The sequence below is a fragment of the Heterocephalus glaber genome, unplaced genomic scaffold (genome assembly GCF_053883595.1).
Source record: "Heterocephalus glaber isolate CG9 unplaced genomic scaffold, H.glaber_assembly_v1.0 deba00001805, whole genome shotgun sequence".
Taxonomy (NCBI): Eukaryota; Metazoa; Chordata; class Mammalia; order Rodentia; family Bathyergidae; genus Heterocephalus; species Heterocephalus glaber.
The window spans coordinates 2,213,383-2,233,742 of record NW_028258480.1 but is presented as its reverse complement, the minus strand read 5'-3'; the positions used below and the strand labels follow the sequence as shown (position 1 = coordinate 2,233,742).

At 40.0% G+C, this 20,360-nt stretch overlaps 1 pseudogene; it reads left to right on the top strand.

Annotated features, from left to right (window-relative positions):
- The first annotated feature begins 12,485 nt into the window (after window positions 1-12,485).
- Window positions 12,486-13,432, top strand: LOC101702894 (olfactory receptor 5B2-like; annotated as a pseudogene).
- The last annotated feature ends 6,928 nt before the right edge of the window (window positions 13,433-20,360 follow it).

Sequence of the window (20,360 nt, the reverse complement as noted above, 5' to 3'; positions counted from 1 at the left end):
TTTGCGTTTAATTTGTCATGCTCAACGGATTCATTCTGCTGGGCTTCCTTGGGTTGTGATCTTCATGGTCTTCTTCTAGGATATTGTCTAAAATGTTTTGGAGTGCTGGCTTGGTATTCATGAAGTTCCTAAGGTGCTCTTTGTCATGAAAGTATCTTATTTCTCCATCCATTTTGAAAGATAGTTTTGCAGGGTACACCAATTTGGGTTGGAGGCTGTTTTCTTTTAGGGCTTAGAATATGTCACTCCAAGCTCTTCTTGCCTTGAGAGTTTGTGTTGAGAAGTCTGCTGTGATTCTGATGGGCTTTCCTTTGGATGTGATTTGTTTCTTTTCTCTCACTGCTTGTAGAATTTTGTTCTTCTGTTGAGTTTCTGGAATCCTAACTATTATATGCCTATGTGTAGTTTTTTTTGATCAAGGCTATTTGGAGTCCTACATGCCTCACTTATCTGTATGTCAAGTTCTTTTCCCCTCCTTGGGAAGTTTTCTGCCATCACTTCTGTGAACAGGTTTTTATGTCATCTGCACTCTCTCCTGCTTCTTCATTGACTCCAATCAGTCTTATGTTATTCTTCTTTGCATCATCTAACAGCTGCTGGATTGATTTCTCGTGGTCCCTTATAATTTTGAAGCAATTTTTCTTTTCCTCCTCACTAATTGCAATCTTATCTTCTGTATCTGAAATTCTCTCCATGTTGGCTCATTCTGCTGCATAGACTTTCAATGGAGTTTTTAATCTCCTGGAAATCTGTTTCTATCTGTTTTATGGATACCACTTGTGTCCTATGTTGGGATTCCATCATGTTCCTCAGCTCCTCTATTTTTTTATCTATGTCTTCTCTAGATTTATTAATCATGTCTTGCACTATAGGCACAATCTCTGCTGTTATCTGAGAAATTATTTCTAATTTCATTTTTTCCAGATCCTCTTTTGTTGCCAGTTCAGGGAGTCCAGATGGTTGAGTATCAGTTTGTTCCATCTTGTTTCCCTTTCATGTTGCTGTAGGTGATCTGGAAGTCTGTTTTTCAGGCCTGTTTATGTGTCTTCTCATTTCCACGGGGTGGCAGTGTGCTGCTGGCTCCCATGCTGCTCACCTCCTCCGCTCTGGGAGTGGTGGTATGGCGGCCAGGGAGCCTCCTCATGGGTGCTGGGATTGGCTCAATGCCTCTGCCCTGGGAGTGGTGGAATGGCAGACAGGGAGCCTCCTCATGGGCGCTGAGATTGGCTCACCTCCTCTGCCCTCAAGAGGTTTTATTTTTTATAATACTGTTAGAGTAGTAATTTCAGAAAATATGATATATATTACAAAATGAAAAAGTTTCTCATTCCAAAATGACCAATGTATAAATCTTGAATCTCATGGGAATTAATATGTATTTTTACTATGTCATTTGATACATCCAACATGTTTATATTTTCAAAAGGATAAACTGGAACAAAAAAATACAGGAAATACAGCAATCTTTTAAGCATATTCATGTATTGCTATATTCAGATTAAAAATTAAGCCTAGAAACCATTAATATTGTACATTTTTCTAACAATTCTTCACATTGTAAGGCTTGCCATTGTTTTGGTTAGTTACATTCTTCTCTGCAGTCTCCTGCCTTCCCCTCCCCTCCTGTTCTTTTCACTGATTTTTTTTTTTTGCAATTTCTTCACAAATTACACCAGTCTCATACCTCAGGCCCTTTGCACTTGCTATTCCCAGTGTGGAAAGTTCTAATTTAACTCAGAGCACTGACTCAATGGGACCCCTTCATAGAGACCTTCCCTAGCCACTTTCATCAGCTGCTCAGTCTCCAGTCATCAAGCACACTGTCCCTAATATTATGGCTGTGTCTAGTTGTCCCCCAAAATCCTCATGCTGTCTTAGGTGGGGCTTTTTGGAGGTGGCTGGATCTAGGGTGTTTAAGGCTAGGATCCAGGATGTGATGCTGGACTGATTCATGGTGTCACATTAGGATTATGTCTGCTCTACCCTGTGTGTAAGTGCTACCTGCTCAAAGGGTGGGTACAACAGATGGCATATAAAGGACAGAATGAGTGTGGTTGCTTTTTGGTCATCACTTGCTATTGCTTCACTACTTTGCTGCCATGCTGCCTTCTTCCTGCAAAGACTTTAACTTTGAGTGTTGAGTATTTTGTCTCGGCAACAAGAAAAGTAACTAAGACAGAATTTGGTACCTAGAGTGGGGTCTTTGGTGTGACTGTACCTGACCATGTTCCAGGAGCCTGTGGAACTGGTTTCTGGGAACAGTTTGAAAAAGATTGATGATACCAGCTGAAGAAGCAGCCCTGGAAGGCCTTAAGTTGTACTCAGTGAGAGATTCTGCTAGGAGCTCAGAAGTCCAGAGTGCTGATAGAATGCTGCTGGGAAATGCCAGACTCTGGAGGTTTCTGATGGGAAAAAGGACTGCAATGACTGGTGGACTCCAGACAATGTGTGTTATAACTTGACAGAAAGTTTGCCTGCATTTTGCTCACATCCACAGACCTTGCCTGAGAATGAGAGAAAGGGCAGTGGACTAATTAATCTTGCAGATGAAATTTCAAGGCAGTGTAAGGTCGGGGCAGTGGCATGTCTATTGTTGGGGGATTTTAGCCAAATTTATGTTGAGAATCAAGACTGAAGAGTCCAGCAGAATGATTTAATGTGTTGTGCATTTGGGTAGAAAGGAAGCTCCTGTAAAGCTGTGGGCTGCCAAGATGGAGTAGGGGAGAAGGAGTAGGTTTGAGTAAATCACAAGAAACAGCAGGACTCCAGCCTTTGCAGCCTCAAGTTTGCAAAGGTGAAAGACTTTGCTTTGAGAAGAGAGCACCAGAGCACCCTGTTCCAGAATGGTGGTGGCCTGGCAAAGTTGCCTCTTGGAATTTGGTTCATAGATGCTGGACCCCTACAGCCAAGAGAGAAGGAAGCCTGGCTACTGCTCCAGCTGCTGGCAGACTATGGCATAATCCATGTGGTGCTGATTTTAAGTGCATGCAGAATGCAAGAGTTCTGGGTGGGGAATGCTTCTACCAAGATCTCAGGAAAGGCAGGGGAAGCCAGGCAGGGTGCTCCTAAGAGGGCAATGAGTGAAGCTGTGAGTATGAAGCCAAAGGTGCAGTGGAGACACCAGAAGTTTGGAGAAGCCAGGAAAATGGATCATCTGAGGAAAACTGCAAGAAGGAAGCAAATGTGGCCCAAGAGAGAAGCCCTGGGAGTTACAACCAGCAGCAGTGCCATGGGGGAGGAGACTCCCAAGCCCTTTGGAGTTCACAATTTGCCACAGATTGCTTTGGATGCTGGAGTATAGGATGTGATGTTTTCCCTGCTGGATTTTGGACTTGCTTTGGTCCCATTCCTTTCTACTCTCCTATTTGTACCTTTTGGAATAGTAATGTTTATATTGTGCCACTGTATATTGGAAGATTTCAACTTTGTTTGCATTTGAACAGAGGCTCAGAACTAAGAGATTGCTTTAAATCTCAGAGGAAACATTGGACTTGGACTGGTCAGCAATGCTGAAACTGTTGGGACTTTGGCAACTCTTGAAAATGGAGATAGAGTAATTGCCCTTTGCATACAGGGATGTGCATGAGTCTTTGAGGAGCCAGGGGCAGAACGTAATGGCTTGTGTGCAGATGTGCCCCCAAAGCCTCCTGTGGTCATAGGTGGGGCTTTTCAGAAATGGCTGCATCTCAAGTGTGTGATTCTGGGACTGAGGGTGTGCAATTACTAAGTTAGACTATTGATTGGTTTGGCATAGTTCGGAGTGTAGATAATGGAAAGCCCCACCCTGAGTGTGAGTACTACCCACTCTAAAGGCATGTTGTCTGAATATAATATAAGGGACAGAAAAAGTGCTACTGTGGTCACTTGTAGCTTGTTGCTTGTTGCCTTTCTGCCTTCTGCCTGGGGTGAACTGTTTGTCCTCTGCAATACCCCTCTCCAGATTTCCCCTGTCTTGGAGCCAGCCAACTATGAACTGAAATTCTACAAGCTGAGAGCAAAATAAACCTTTCCTCCTTTCACTTTGGGTGTTGGGTATTTTGTCTCCACAAAGAGAAAAGAAACAAAATGCAGCTGAATTAGACTTGAAGCTTAAATATGGTGCCTGTCATGCGAGTAAGGCAAAGTCCAAACAAAAAGCATGATAAAAATTGTATAGCAAGCACAAATGGGATAGATCTCTTGCAAGTGTGAATCTTGAAAACTGAGGGTGAGGAGAGAGTGAGAGAGGAAGTTGCAGTTGAAGAATTAAGACATGCCATATACAGGAACCTGAAAACCTCAATGAATGAAAACATTATGTGTCATAACTATGAGCTAAAAGGAATGAAAATGGGGAAAGGGGATTGAGAGGCAGGAGTGGTGGGAAGGGGAAGGGATTAGAAAAAGAGACAAGCAGTACTATATACATGGACCCAATCTCCAAGATGAAGGTAAACCTCATGTACTATGAACATGTGCTAAGGAGATAAAATAAACAATAAATTTAATGTTAATTAGTGTTTAACATTTAATTCATATTAGACCTATAGAATCCTTATTGATAGAAATACTTGTGTTATAACTTGTATATATGTCATGTAAAAATTTTTATCAAAATCCTCCCAGATGATCAAATATCATTATCTCTTTTGTGACAGAAGAGAAGCTGAAGTTTAAAACAGAGGATACATTCCTTATCTAAATTTGAAGGGAAGCAACCTTGATACATGTAACAAATATTTCAATGTGATATTTCATTTCCCTGTCCCAAGAAAGGAGTGATTACTTGGGAAACACACTATCCCCAGGCCAGTGCTCACAGACAAACTCTAGAGCTGCCTTGGAAACAGGCAAAGTGTAGCATTCTGATCTACAGCAGTACTACCGGGTCGGTATGCTTCAGTGTGCTCTTGCCACACTTCCTGTCCTTATATTTGTGAAGAGGAAATTATGAAGATCAGAGCAGAACTCGATGCAATGGAGACTAAGGGAATGATACAAAAAATAAATGCATTAAAGAGTTAGTTTTTCAAAACAATAAATAAAATTGAAAAACCTTTAGCCAACTTTATCCAAAAAAAAGGAAAGAAAAGGCTCAAATCCATGCAATTAAGAAGGAAAAAGGTGAAGTCACAACAGATTCAGCAGAAATCCAGAGGATCATCAATACCTACTTCAAGAACCTATATTCTACTTAGACTGGTGCAACCACTGTGGAAATCAGTATGGAGATACCTCAAAGAACTAGGACTGGAAGTCCCATTTGACCCCGCTGTTCCACTACTGGGGATCTTCCCCAAAGAATTAAAAGAATCATACCACAGTGATATATGTGTGCCCATGTTCATAGCAGCACAGTTTGTAATAGCTAAAACTTGGAAACAGCCCAAATGCCCATCAACTGGAGACTGGATAAAGAAAATGTGGTGTTTTTTATAAAATGGAGTACTAGTCAGCCATAAAAAATGAGAAATTAGAGACATTTATAGCTAAGTGGATGCACATTGAGGCGATACTCTTAAGTGAAATAAATAGGACACACATGTGTAAATACTGAATAGTTTCTCTGGTGTGAGAAACTGAAAGTGTAAATAAGGACTAAATGTATAATAGGTCATGTGAAATAGGAAGAAAAGGGGCAAAGGGGAAGGAAGTGGGAGGACTAGGGGAAAGGATAGAAGGGAATGGGATTAATATGAGAAAATGGAAAAATAGGAACAAAATCTTTGTAAATAGGGAGGACTGGAGGGGTTGAAGGGAGGGCTGGGCAAGGGTGAAAAATAAGAACCAAGAGAGACTATGTAAAGGTGCAAATTTCCAATGATGAATGTCATTATATTGTATACCTGAAACGTACCAATGATTAGAATGAATAATTGATAATGTAAAATAGGAAGAAAAGGTCCAAAGGGGTAGAGGTAGTGGGAGGGGCAGGGGAAAGGACAGAAGGGAAAGGAAAAATGCTGAGAAATGGAAAAACTGGAAATAAAGTCTTTGTAAATAGGGAAGGGTGGAGGGTGTGAAGGGAGGGCTAGGAATGGGGAAAAAATAAGAACCAAGATGCATTATGTAAAGGTACAATTCCCAGTGAGAAATGTAATTGTGTTGTATACCTGCAATGTACCAATAAAAGAATTTAATACAGAAAAAAGAACCTATACTCTAATAAAATGAAAGACACAGAAGATGTGGACAGTTTCCTAGATACATATGAATTGCCCAGGTTAAATGAAGATGACATAGAAATTCTAAACACCCCAATTGCAATGAGTGAAATGGAAAATGTAACAAAAATTAAAAATTTAGCAACAAAGAAAAGCCCAGGTCCTGCTGGCTTCACTGCTGAATTCTACAAGACTTCTAAAGAAGAACTGTTACCATTATTCTTTAAACTCATCAAGGAAATTGAAAGAGAAGCAATACTTCCAAATTCATTCTTGGAAGCAAGTGATACTTTGATTCCAAAACCAGGGAAAGACCCAACCCAAAAAGAGAACTACAGGCCAATCTCCTTAATGAACATAGATGCCAAAATCCTCAACAAGGTACTGGCAAACAGAATACAGAGGGTCATCAAGAAGATCATACACCCTGACAAAGTCAGATTTATCCCAGGGATGCAACGATGGTTTAACATTCGTAAATCAATAAATGCAATACACTATAATAACAGAGTCAAGGACAAAAACCACAGGATCATCTCAATAGATGCAGGAAAAGCATCCCAAAAAATGCAACACCCATTCATGATTAAAAACCCTTCAGAAAATGGAATAGATGGTTTTTATCTCTACTTGATAAAGGCTATTTATGAAAAACCAACAGCCAACATCATACTAAATGGTAAAAACTGAAAACTTTCACGCTAAAATCAGGAACAAGACAAGGATCCCCACTATCACCACTCCTGTTCAATACAGTTCTGGAAACATTAGCCATAGCAATTAGAGAAGAGAAAGCAATATAAGGAAAAAAGATAGGAAAGGAAGAAGTTAAACTGTCATTATTTGCTGATGATATGACACTTTACACAGAACCCAGGAAAAACTCTGCCCAAAGAATTCTAGACTTAATTGACAGATTCAGTAGAGTAGCTAGACACACAGTCAACACTCAAAAAACAATAGCCTTCTTATACACAAATAACAGACACACTGGGAGAGAAATTAGGGAAAAAATTCCTTTTACAATAGCATCCAAAAAAATGAAATATCTAGGAATCAATCTAACAAAGGAAGCAAAAGACCTCTACACTGAAAACTAAAGCACTTTAAAAAAAATATATTGAAGAGGATATAAGAAAGTGGAAAGACATCCCTTGCTCCTGGGTAGGAAGAACCAATATAGCGAAAATGGTCATACTTCCAAAACTACTATATAGACTTAATGCAATGCCTATTGAAATTCCAACAATATATTTCACAGAACTACAGAAAACAATCCAAACATTCATTAGGAACCAGAGGAGACCTAGAATAGTAAAAACAATTCTAGGCAACAGAGACATGGCAGGGGGTATCACAATCCCCAGTTTAAAACTATAGTACAAAGCTACTGTGATAAAAACAGTACGGTACTGGCAAAGAAACAGAACAGAGGATCAGGGGAATAGATTAGAAGATGCAGAAACAACTTCAGACCTACTCAGCTACATTATTTTTGAGAAAGAAGCCAACCACTCTCATTGGAGGAAAAATAGCCTCTTTAATAAATGGTGTTGGAAAAATTGGATTTCCACCTGCCAAAGATTAAAACTAGACCCATATCTATCACCATTAACTAAACTAAGATTGGAGTGGATTAAAGATCTAAATACTAAAACAGAAATTCTAAACTTGCTGGAAGATAAGTTAGATAAAACTCTTGAAGACACTGACATAGGAAAAGGCTTTATGAACAAAACTTCAGTAGAACGGGAATTAGCACAAAGAATCAACAACTGGGATCTCATCTTATTAAAAAGCTTCTGCACTGCAAGAGAAACCACCAGCAGAGATAAGAGAAAACTTACAATGTGGGAAAAAAAATTTAGCAGCTGTACCTCAGACAAAGTTCTACTATCTAGAATATATAAAGAACTGAAAAAAATCAGACACACCAAATTTAAAGATCCAATTCAAAAATGGGCATCTGAAATGAACAGACATTTCTCAGACAAAGAAGAAAAAGCAGCAAATAAGCATATGAAACAATGTTCAACATCACTGGTCATTCAAGAGATGCAGATGAAAACAACACTGAGATTCCACCTCACTCCAGAAACAATGGCTGCTATCAAGAAATCAACAAATAACAAATGCTGACGGCATTGTGGGGAGAAAGGAACCCTTCTCCATTGTTGGTGGGAGTGCAGACTGGTGCAACCACTGTGAAAGTCAGTATGGAGATACCTCAAAGAACTAGGAATAGAGGTTCCATTTGACCCAGCTATTCCCCTGCTGGGGATCTTCCCAAAAGAATTAAAAGAATCATACCACAGCAATATATGCACAACCATGTTTATAGTGGCACAGTTTGTAACAGGTAAAGCTTGGAAACAGCCCAACTGCCCATTAACTGCAAACTGGATAAAGAAGATGTGGTTTTTTAATCAAATGGAGTACTACTAGGCCATAAAGAACTAGAAACTAGAGACATTTATAGCTAAATGGATGCATAGTGAAGCCATATGCTTAAGTGAAGTAAATATGACACACATGTGTAAATACTGAATAGTTTCTCTAGTGTGAGAACCTGAAAGTGTAAATAAGGATGAAAATGATTAAAATGAATAACTGATAATTTGAAATAGGAAAAGGTCCTAAGGGGTAGGGGTGGTAGGAGGGGAAGGGGAAAGGAAAGAAGAGAAAGAAAAATTATGAGAAGGAAAAAAAATGGAAATGAAGTCTATGTAAATAGGGAAGAGTGGAGGGGGTGAAAGGCACAGACGTAATGGGGGGAAAAATAAGAACCAAGATACATCATGCACAGGTACAAGCACCCAATGATAAGTGTAAATGTATCGTATACCTAAAATGTACCAATATAAGAATTTAAGCAAAAAAAAATTGAGAGGTAGACAGAGTTGGGCTGGAGAGACCAGGGAGAAGGAGGGATAGGGAAGGTTACAGAGTTGTTACTCAGTCACTGTGAGGACGGGAGCTCCTGTGTGTATTACAGAGTAGGATGATGATCGCTAACAATTATATACTGTAGTCTTCAGGTAGGTAGAAGAAAGGCAGAGTTCACTGCAAGGAAACAATAAATATTTGAAGAAGCAGACTTGTTTGTCTTGGTGTAAGCACTACAAAGGTATTTATATAACCATGCATCTCAGAATAACACTGTAATATGTAAAATTAAGTCTTCATTTATCAGGGTGAAACACATTTAATTAAAACATGAAGCCATCTTGGTCCCTCTGGGCAGCTTAATGTCTTCTTGCCTAAAAGACTGGGATGAGGAGCTGCAGGTATCCTCAGAGAGAAATCTCCAGAGATCACAGTGGCTCATAATTGCCTGCAGATCTCCAGGAAGAAGCCTCTGGGAACCAAACAAGGCTCCAGCTGACAACAGTTGAGAAGAAACGCGTTGCTGCATTGACCCATCGGAGAGAGAGTCCCTGTCACCAGTGCGGGAGAGCTTCTGACCTGAGGACTGGCTGGGAGCCCGCAGCCAGGGCCATGGAAATCCCTCAAAGGGAAGTGACATGGAGGGACTTTTAAAGGATGAGCTGTTGGAGAGGAGAGTTAGAGGCCTCTCATTGTTTACAGTAGCACTTCTGTGAGAGAAGTAATCACAACATGTTTATTTTACAGATAAGAAAGACGTCATTTTTCCAGTAACATGTATGGAACTCATGGTACCTATGCATCATGATCCATGTGAATATCCTCTTCTCCATTTTTCCAACCTTGCCTTAGGGACGTTGGAAAGGGTGACTCCTGCCTGAGACAAAGGAGCTCCTCTCCTAGAACATCAGCAATGTTCAGGGAATATGTCTATGATCACAGAGCAGTGTTCTATACTGACTGTTGTTCCTCACTTAGCAAACTGGTAAGCTTCTACATGCCACGGATCTTTTAGTCAGAAATGTAATTTATGCAAAATCGGTGTCCTAACTCTACATATGATACATTATTAAACAATGAAGATGTTCTCTAAATATTGCTTAAATGTTGAATTAGCCAGTGGTATAAATGGCTTTCATAGTGACTTTGGTCATTCATAAGAAAAATAATGCTTCTTTGCCAAAAAATATGAACAAAAATGAAGAGAGATGATGCTTTGAGTGGATACTGACATGATCTGTCTTGCCATATATTTGTATCTCACTTGGAGTTTCAAAAAAACACAAACATAAACCCAGTATAGTGAACTGATTCTTCTTTAATTTGCAAAAGGTGCCTACATGAATTAGTATAATCCTAAATGCTTATTCTTGGCATGTAGCTTTCACTCTTGGATCTCAAGTTACCTATTACTTATATAGCCTTGCAGCATAACATAAATTCCCAGTTCTGCTGTTTACTTATGGATATGTAACAATATTATACATAACACATTCACACCATTTCCATATAAATTGCTTACCAAGTGTTGCAGGACATAGTATATGTTAAAAGTAAACATGTGTGATAAATTTGATGAAATAATATCTTCATGAGGATGGTTGAAAACTGTAATTTGAAAGAAGCTTAGAAAAAAAGATGATAGGAAATAATAATTTCCTACCAAAGATTGCAAAATAAATTTGCAAATATTAAACAACCTTACCACACAGGAAGAGATTCAAATAAAATATTTAAGCCCTAGCTCTCTGTGAATTTGCTATATGATGAGAGTAATGAATAAAAGACTGAGTTTAAGAACAATAGATATTTTTCTCACAATCAAAAATGGATTTCAAGGAAGCGATTTTGACAAAGCATGTCCCACGTGGAGTTGCAGCAGCCTCAATCACATCCCTGAAGTGCAGCCAGACCCTGAAGCACTGGAGAGCACAGAAAATCGCAGAGTCCTCTGTGGGGGAAAAGGTAACTGGGGAGGGAAACTTAAGACCTCAAGGTCACCTGCAACCAAAGCCCTGAGTGTCACAGACCTGGGTCACAACTTCAAAACCATTATTCCGTCCTAATAATAACATGAGAGCTGCCACTCATCAGGATGAGCTTTACACCCATCATTGAACTGTCCTTTAGTTACTTTTTAATGCTCCCAATAAGGCCTGAAAGTCAGTCTCCTTGCTGTTTATTGTGCACATGGCGATGTCATGTTCAGTGGAGTTCATGGAGGACTAACAACTGCTAGGTGGTCAATGTTTGGACTGACCTGTGTCCCTACAGATCCTAAACTCTGTGCTCTGCTGATTCTGCTCCTCCTCCTTCCCTGGAATCCCCTGTGCCAGGGTGCATGCTCCACCCTGATGACCTCACCACACCCCCTGTGCCTAGAGAGGAGCCATGAGGGTCAGGAGTTAAAGTCCTCTTCAACTTGTGCAAAAGTTGATGCTATTAACACATCACTGTCAACAAGTAGAGATGTGCTGCTGATAAAAACTAGGAGATAGTATAGAAAAATTTCCAATTTCATTCAGAACTTAACTCACTGACACATTTTGTCATTGAAGAATTGATCATATCATGTTTTTTGTGTTTTTGGTTAGTTTTATCTCCAGATGAATTTCACGCATAACCAATAAGTCAGTTCACTATAAAAACTGAAGACTGAGTTTGAAAGAAAGGAGAAAGTGAGTTATTACAAATTCAGTTAATTTCAGTTTGACTTGAATCACTTAGGGACCCGTCAGCATAGGTCACAGTTCAGTGTGTGTGTGGAGTAGAGACTGAAATTTCACATCTGTGAAAATGTGAATGAGTGTAAATAGGGAAGGGTTTAGGGGTGAAGGGCGCACAGGTAATGAGGAAAAAATAAGAACCAAGATACATCATGTACAGGTACAAGCACGCAAAGATAAACCTGAATGTATTGTATACCTAAAATGTACCCAAAAAATTTTAAGAAAAAAAATGTGAATGAGTCACCCAAGCTCTGTGACTCATAATTTACATGAGAGAAACAGCAAATCCAAACCACACTATCGCTGGAGGGAGACAGTGGATGTACATCTAAAGTGGAGAGACGAGTTTATGGTAGGACAGAAACCTGAAAGTGTCAGATTTTACTGTGTTCAGGAGGAGTGAATCTGCTGACAGACACATCCACAGAATTTTTTATCAAGTTACTGTACTAAACCATCTGCATTTCATTTTACAAATTTACACATTTTTAGACGACATAATGATCCGTTACATTTTTAAGAGTTTAAAGCCTGTAAAGCTACATACAATTAATATAATCAGCTCTGTTTTCAAGAAAATACTCCTGGAGAATCTTCATTTACAAATCCATCTATGACTACACACTACGTATGGTGCCTGTACTTTCAGATTTCAGTTCAGTTTCTTTATCTTTCTGTATTTTCTTTCTCACTGGTGCAGCACACATAGAGGCTCTGGACAGCACTGATGGAGAACAGCACAGAGGTGACCCAGTTCCTCCTACTGGGACTGACCAATGACCCAAAACTGCAGATTCCCCTCTTCATCACCTTCCTCCTCATCTACACCATCACTGTGGCTGGGAACCTGGGGATGCTCCTGCTGATCCTCCTGGACCCTCGTCTGCACACTCCCATGTACTTTTTCCTGGGTAACCTGTCTCTGGTGGATTTCTGTTACTCTTCAGTTGTCACTCCCTCGGTCATGGCTGAGCTCCTGACAGGAAACAAGGTCATTTCCTACAATGCCTGTGCTGCTCAGATGTTCCTGTTTGCAGCCCTCATTTGTGTGGAAAATTATCTGTTTACTGCAATGGCCTATGACCGCTATGTAGCAGTGTGCAAGCCCCTGCACTACACCACCACCATGAGGAGCAGTGTGTGTGTAGGTCTCCTCATAGGCTGCTATGTCCTTGGTTTACTGAATGGCTGCGTCCACACTGGGGAAGCCTTCAGTCAGTCCTTCTGCAGCTCCAATATCATCCATCATTTTTTCTGTGAAGTCCCACCAGTCATGGCTCTCTCCTGCTCTGACAAACAGGTTGGTGAGCTGGTTATTGTTTATCTTGTGAGCTTCCATATCTTTTTTGCTGTCCTGTTCATTTCAACCATCCTACATCTGCCATTTTTGGCACCATCCTAAGAATGCGCTCAGCTGCAGGACATCGCAAGGCTCTGTCCACCTGTGCCTCCCACTTCACTGCTGTCTCCATCTTCTACGGGACTACAATGTTCATGCACCTGCAGCCCAGCTCCAGTCACTCCATGGACACTGATAAAATTGCCTCTGTGTTCTACACCATGGTGATCCCCATGCTGAACCCTATGGTCTACAGCCTGAGGAACAAGGAGGTCAAGAGTGCATTCTTAAAAGTCAAGAGTGCATTGATTTGTGGGAGGCCCAGTAAAGTGTAGGATTTTGATTGTAACTTGGTGAGATGACCCATTTCTGGATTATTTCTTTAAGTTCGTCTATAAGAATGGTGTTACATTTTGAGACATATATCAAAATTGAATTATTGAAGTAATTCTTTCATGTGTGCAAAAATCTTTGACATGAAAAAAGCTACTGGGTCCAGAAATAAATACAGAGTGAGAATATTTAAAATATCCCCATGTCTGCTGCCTAAACCATGCTCAAGGATACTGATGTATGCATGCGTTACACAGGGGTTCTTCTTTAGACCTCATGGCAATGGAAATGTGTGTACAACAGGCTCAAAGATGCCCATAAGTATAGCAATGTCCACGGGGGTCTCATGATGACAAACAGAAGTGGACCTGGTAGGTTTCATCACAGTCGAATAGAATCTGTTATTGGTGACAGTTAATTTTTTTCTTGATTTGGCTGAATAATGAGAGACTCAGGTAGGCAGGAAACATTTTTAACTTTTTCTCTGTGTCTGTGAGTGTTTGCAAAGAGCCTGGTATTTAATGTAGAGGACTAGTAAGGAAGAATTGTCCTCTTCATTGTGGGAAATAGCACAAAAAGTCAAGAGAGGGCAAGTTTCTCTCTCTCTCTCTCTCTTTCTCTCTCCCCCCTCCTCCCCCCTTTAGGACATTTCCCTTCTGACACTCTTAGACACCAGTTAATGACCTGTACCTCTTCTTGGTCTCCAGTCTCCCACACTCACACCAGGCCCCTCCAATTCTCTGTACCAGGCCTTCGTGTCAGACTCAGTGAGCCCCTGCCAGCCTTGCCCTTAGGACTGCTGAGGGAGCTTCATGGGACTTCCCCCCCTCCCTGTCATACACCACAATGCCTCCAACACACATCCTCCTCCATGTCTATACCTGTTCTGGTGATTCTGATTTACTTGAGAGCCACAAATAAAACAGTACTCTTTATAAACTCTAATTTAATATTTGATTTAGGAAATAGTATACAATTTTGGATAAGATTTATTCAATTTTTTATGATTTTCCTAGGATATTAATTTGTGAAAACATAGTACACATTAAGAAAGAAAGATCTTCTTCTTGGAATTTAATGAACAATGAGTAAATCTTACATCTGAGGTGAAATAATATTTGTTTTCTATGTCATCATTCTGTACATCCAACATGATCATATTTTCAGAAGGATAAAGTAGAACCAGAAAGTGCAGAAAATGCAGCCGTCTTTTTCATCTATTCATATCTCACTACACATTCAGATTAAGAATTAAACCTAAAAGACAATAATATTGCACCTTTTACTTTCTGTAAGTTCTTGAATTGTAATATTTGCCATTCATTTTTACTTAGTTTATTTAATTCTCCCTTGCTCTCGCCTCACTCCTGTTTTTCCCCTCTTCTGTTCCACTGATTTTCTTCCCCTTTCTTCACATCAAGCACGTTCATCACCCAGGCCCTTTGCTCTTGCTGTGCCCAATGTGGATGTTCTCTCTCCATTCAGGACCCTGACTCCATGGACCCTGTCCTGGAGCCCTTCCCTGACCACCTTCTTCAGCTGCTCAGGGTCCTGTCACCAACACACTGTCCCCTCCTCCTCAGTCATTCTCTGCAATTTTATCAACCCTTTTCTGAACTTGAGGTGAAGCAGCCCAGATACACAAAACAAATGTTTAACCATGACCCTTGCCTCTACCAAGAAAGGACCGATAACCTTGGGAAAGGCAGAACCCACATACCAGCCCTTACAGATCGACTTAGAACTGCCCCAGGGCCAGGGAGACACTAGCATGGGATGGGAGGCACAGCTCTGGTCTGCAGACACACTGTTTCATGTACTTCAGTGGGCTCCCAAAACTCTGCCTGTCCTTACAGTTATGATATTGAGGAACAACCAGGTTTAATGTCAGCCTGGGTATCCCAGGGACTGCCTGCAACAACAACACCTTTCCTCAGAGTTTATAGTGTAAATCAAGATTCCATTCACTGGCAGTAGATTAGGATCATGTTAGGGTTTCTGTCTGGATGTTCCCCAAAGCTTCCTGTGGTCATGGGCTTTTTCAGAGGTGACTTGATCTAGAGTGTGTGACACTGGAATTGATTCCTGATGTGATGTTGGGCTCAAGAACAATAGGATGAAGGGTGGAGGACTAGTTACCCTAAGTAGTCTGGATAAGATAAAAGGGGCGGTGCTGTTAAATTTCTTGTTGCCTTTGCTCTCTTCAACCACCATGAACTGTTGCCTCTCTTTTATTTGCCACCTTGCCTTGGAACCAGCCAATTATGGACTGAAACCTCTAAAACTTTGAGATCAATTAACCTTTCTTCCTTTAGCTTTGGATGTTAGCTATTTTGTCTAAGTAACAAAAGAAAGGTAACTAAGATTGGAAGCTCAGAACACTGAAATGAATTTAGCAACTGGCTTATGAAAATATGTAATAGGCTGATATAAAACACAGCACCATGAGTCCTGCCTGTGGACAGAGGATCTGAAGGAGCCACAGGGGTATAAGACTTGTGGCCCAGATCTCTCAGACATCTCTTCCAGCCAGTACCACCTGTGGCTGTTAGCATCAGTCTTGGACTAAAGTCCAACTCAACAATAGACAGTGAACAGCAGTGTGAACCTTTGTTCCATCCCCATGATGTGCTCATATTGGCAGACTGTCAGTTTTGAGTGGGTCACAGAATTGCAATGGTGGTAGCCAAGACTTTGGCCTAAATGTTTAAGTCAGTGCATCCATGGTGATTCTTCTATGACCCAGGAAGACTCTGAACTGCCTTACCTCAATGAGCTGATGAGTGTGGACAGGAACTTTGCGCCTACCTTATAGTTACTGAAAGGCTTGCTAGCATGGGCTATTCTTCCTAGGCAGTCCCCTGGTCATGCTAAAAATCACACCAAATGTGAGTTGGGACAAATCTGTGCTTGCTTGCCTTCTACTTCTGAGACAGTGACAACACAGCAACAGCACTCCTCTGGCAGAACTGAATTTGGATGATGTCCACTGCTAAAAAGTTGGAAATGATACAGGCTCAGAGAAAACAAGCATCTTAGAATTTCTAGATAGACAGGATACAACTCAAATCAGATTTGGAAGACTGTACTAAACACTCCATCAGTGCCCATATTCATCAATTTGAATGAGACACTAATGAATAAGAACAAAATATGAGACTATAATAAATTCTCTGATATTAGTAATTACAGAGACAAGTTCAAAATGCTGTAAAATTGTAAACATGTTAAAAATGCTGCTCACAGCTTTAGCATGCAGGCTAGAAAAAATTAAAAATAATGCCAACGACATTAGTGTGTTACAAGATGGACAATACTGAAAGTAGTCATGTGGGATACCAAGAATATAAAATAGGAAGGAATGGAGTGGTAGTGTAGAAGATTTTTGTCTACATTTTTCTGAAGTTCTTTGCTGTTCTTAACTTTCACAATAATTTTAAGTCCTATCATTTCAAAAATCTTGTTATAAGTAAAAGATGGTTTTCATAAGCTTTGCAGTATATACAAGTAAAAAATTTATCATAAACAAACCAAATGCAATAATCAAAGTACTAAAGCACACAGAAATTTATTACTTATCTATGATAAATGTTAATCCAAAGGGAGAAATAAAGAAATGAACAATATAAAATGAGAAAATGAGTTACAAAATGGCTGTAGTAATACACTACCTGTCTATAACTAACTTGAATATAAAGAATAGGAGGAGCTGAGCTACTCAGGTTCCAGGTAGCACCACCTCTGGGCTGCTAGGAGGATCTGAGGAGCTGAGCTGTGTGGCATGCTGGTAGCACCACCACTCACACACACACACACACACACACACACACCCTGCCTCTGCCCACTGGACTGCACGGATACCTGGATCCTCACTGCAGAGGTGCAGGGACTCATAGTAGTCATTATTCTGAACTCCACAACACAGAGCAGAAGTGAACGACAGAAAGACGGCATCTCTCAGGCTCCTTGATGAAAACTGAAGCCCACTGGAAAAGTGAAGAGAATCTCTGCACTAAAGGCACACCACACCACTGTAGTTGGTAAGATGGAAGGATTAGCAACTCCCATCAGAACCTGAACTATCTCCAGGGGAAGGGCAGCTGGTGTGTGCAGTAGAACCTTGCAGAGTTCAACCTAGGAGGAGGTCAGGGAGCTCAACTTGGGCCTTGCAGTCAGAAATCAGCCCTAATCTTATGGGACTGCTGCTGGCTTGGTGAGACTAACTTTGATCTGCACACTGCTACTCGCATTGTCTATTCTGAGAGCAGAGACACACCCTGAAGGAGGTCCTTCATTTTTATTTTTTATTTTCAAAGTTATTTTTCTCTCATTTTTAATTTTTATTTTTTTATCCTTTCAAATTTATCTTTTCCTTTTTTCTTCTTGTTCTTTTTCCTTTTCTTCCTCTCTCTCTCTCTCTCTCTCTCTCTCTCTCTCTCTCTCTCTCGCTCTATAGCGCTCTCTCTCCCACCGTGTTCTTCATCTCTCTCCTTTTTTGTTCCTGTTCCTGTCCTAATTCAGATTTCTTTTTTCTTTTTCTTTTCTTCTCTCTTTTTCTTTCTCTCAAGTGCCCTTAGTTTTAAAGGGAAGTGAAAACAGTTTCTAGCTTCCCTATTGCTGTTAGGCTGTTCTATTCTTGATTTTGTTCTTTCATAATGTCTTTTCTTCTTCTCTTCAACATTTTTCTAGAGTTTGTGTGATCTTCCTGTGTCCTGTGGCTGAACTTCTAACCTTTCCCTATCCTTCTACCTATCTATCCCTCCCCCAACAACTCCTTCTAAGTCCCCATCCTGAAAAGTAAAGTTGCTATATTGAAGACTTTATTCACTATAAACATATTTTGGGCTTTCCTCGATTTTGATTTAATTCACATGGTTAAAGGTGACAGATTAATAACTACCACAAATTGTCATTTTCTAAACTGTGTTTGGTGCTATTGTTGTTGCTGATTGTATGACTTGGGCTAAGGTGTTGTGATTGATCTAATCAGTTGTCCTTCCTCGTATACTGAAAATGAGACAGCCTCAGAGTCATTAGAGACCCACAACCTAAAGATCATCTATATCTGGAAAACACCTCTGAGAAGCAATCATTCCATAAGGGTTCTAAATACAAGCAACAGAGATATTTATGATAAGAAATATTGAAGTATCAACCCAGGAATTAAACCAAAAACAGTACCAAGAGAAATAGAAAAGGAGAACACCTAACCAAAGTGCAAACCCAGACGTCTAGCTCACCAAAGGCAAATTCTGGGGGAAATGAAATGGAAAAATCTTCTAGAGATTATGAAAGAGAAATAAAAGGATCAAGGGAGAAAATCATCAGTGATAAAGATCTAGAGTTATTGTTAGATCAAAGTGATCTTATTGATCAAATGAAAGCCTCAGGACCAATGAAGAAGATGGGGATATTCAAGATACTAGAAAATTCTGAAGATTCCAATCCTGAATGTTTGTTCTAAATTGGAGCTGAAGAATAGCTTAAATTAGTGTTTATATCTAGTGGTTTACTTATATTGGTTTTGAAATTCAGATTTTCCACTTAACTTTTTAAACTAAATCATTTTACATAATGTAAGTTGTAGCCTTGTGTACTTCATAGATTATAATTTCCTGAGCTTTATTAAGAACAAATTTTATCTTAATTTTAAATTTTTAGTTAAATTTTGAGGCTAGGTAGTACTCTTGGGTATGGGCTGATATAAACTTAAACATCACCAGATTTATACAGTCTCCCTGTGGAAGTTTAGTAAATGCTTTTTACCCCTTATCTTTTATCAGTGCAGTTCAAGGGGGTTTGATACTTCAGTTATGGAGTAGACTTTCAATGGGGGCTTTTTGGAGTTATGCTTTCTATTGTTGAAATAAGAAATTGTTTGATTTTAGAGTCTTTAAGAGACTTAATTTTAAAAAAAAGAAATGGAAAAATTTGATAATCAACCACCAGGACACCCTGAACTGATAGGACAAGAAGTAACAAAAGAGATGAATGAGGGTTTAGAAAAATTCAAAATAGAAATAATTTCCCACAAAACTATAGAAATGGTGGGCAGGATAAAAGACATGATTAGAGACTCTAGAACAGAAACAGATTTTTAAAAATGGTTGAGCTCAGGACTATGATGGAAGCCATGAATGTCCAGCATAGGAAAGAAATGAAAGCCATGAATGCCTAACATAGGAAAGAAATGGAATCCATGAAAAGGATCCAAACAGATATCCAGGAAATTAAAAACTATATTGAAAGTATTCACAGCAGAATGAGCCAATGTGAAGACAGAATATCAGATATAGAAGACAGGATGGCAGTCAGTGACCATGAAAATAGATATCCTTAAAAATAATAAGTGACCAAAAGAAATTGATCCAACAGCTTCTAGCTTATGCAAAGAATAATATAAGACTGATAGTCCATGATAAAGCAAGACAAAGTACAAATGACATAAAAAAATGGTCACAGAATTAATAACAGAAAATTTCCCAAACAGAGTGAAAGAATTTGACATACAGATAAGTGAGGCATGTAGGACTCCAACTAGCAATGATCAAAAAAAAAAATCTACACTGGAGGAGGTGAGCCTCTCAGGCCACCATACCACCACCCCCGAGTGCCAAAAAGCAGAACCCCCTCAGCACCAAGGAGCTGAGCCAGCAACTAACCCCCTCCCCCGACGGCTGTGTGGAGCCATTCCCTGGATCCACACTGCAGAGTTGCTGAGGTCATAAAGGACATTGTTCTGAGCTTCAGAAGATAGAGCAGAAGTGAACAACTGAAAGAGGCCCTCTTTGAGGCTCCTTGATGAAAATTGAAGACCACTGGAAAAGTGAAGAAAATCTCTGCGATAAAAGCACACCAGACCACCTTAGTTTGGGTAGAAGTGGTGTGGAGCAGAACAGCATGGCTGCAAGCAGATCCCAGCTAGGGCTC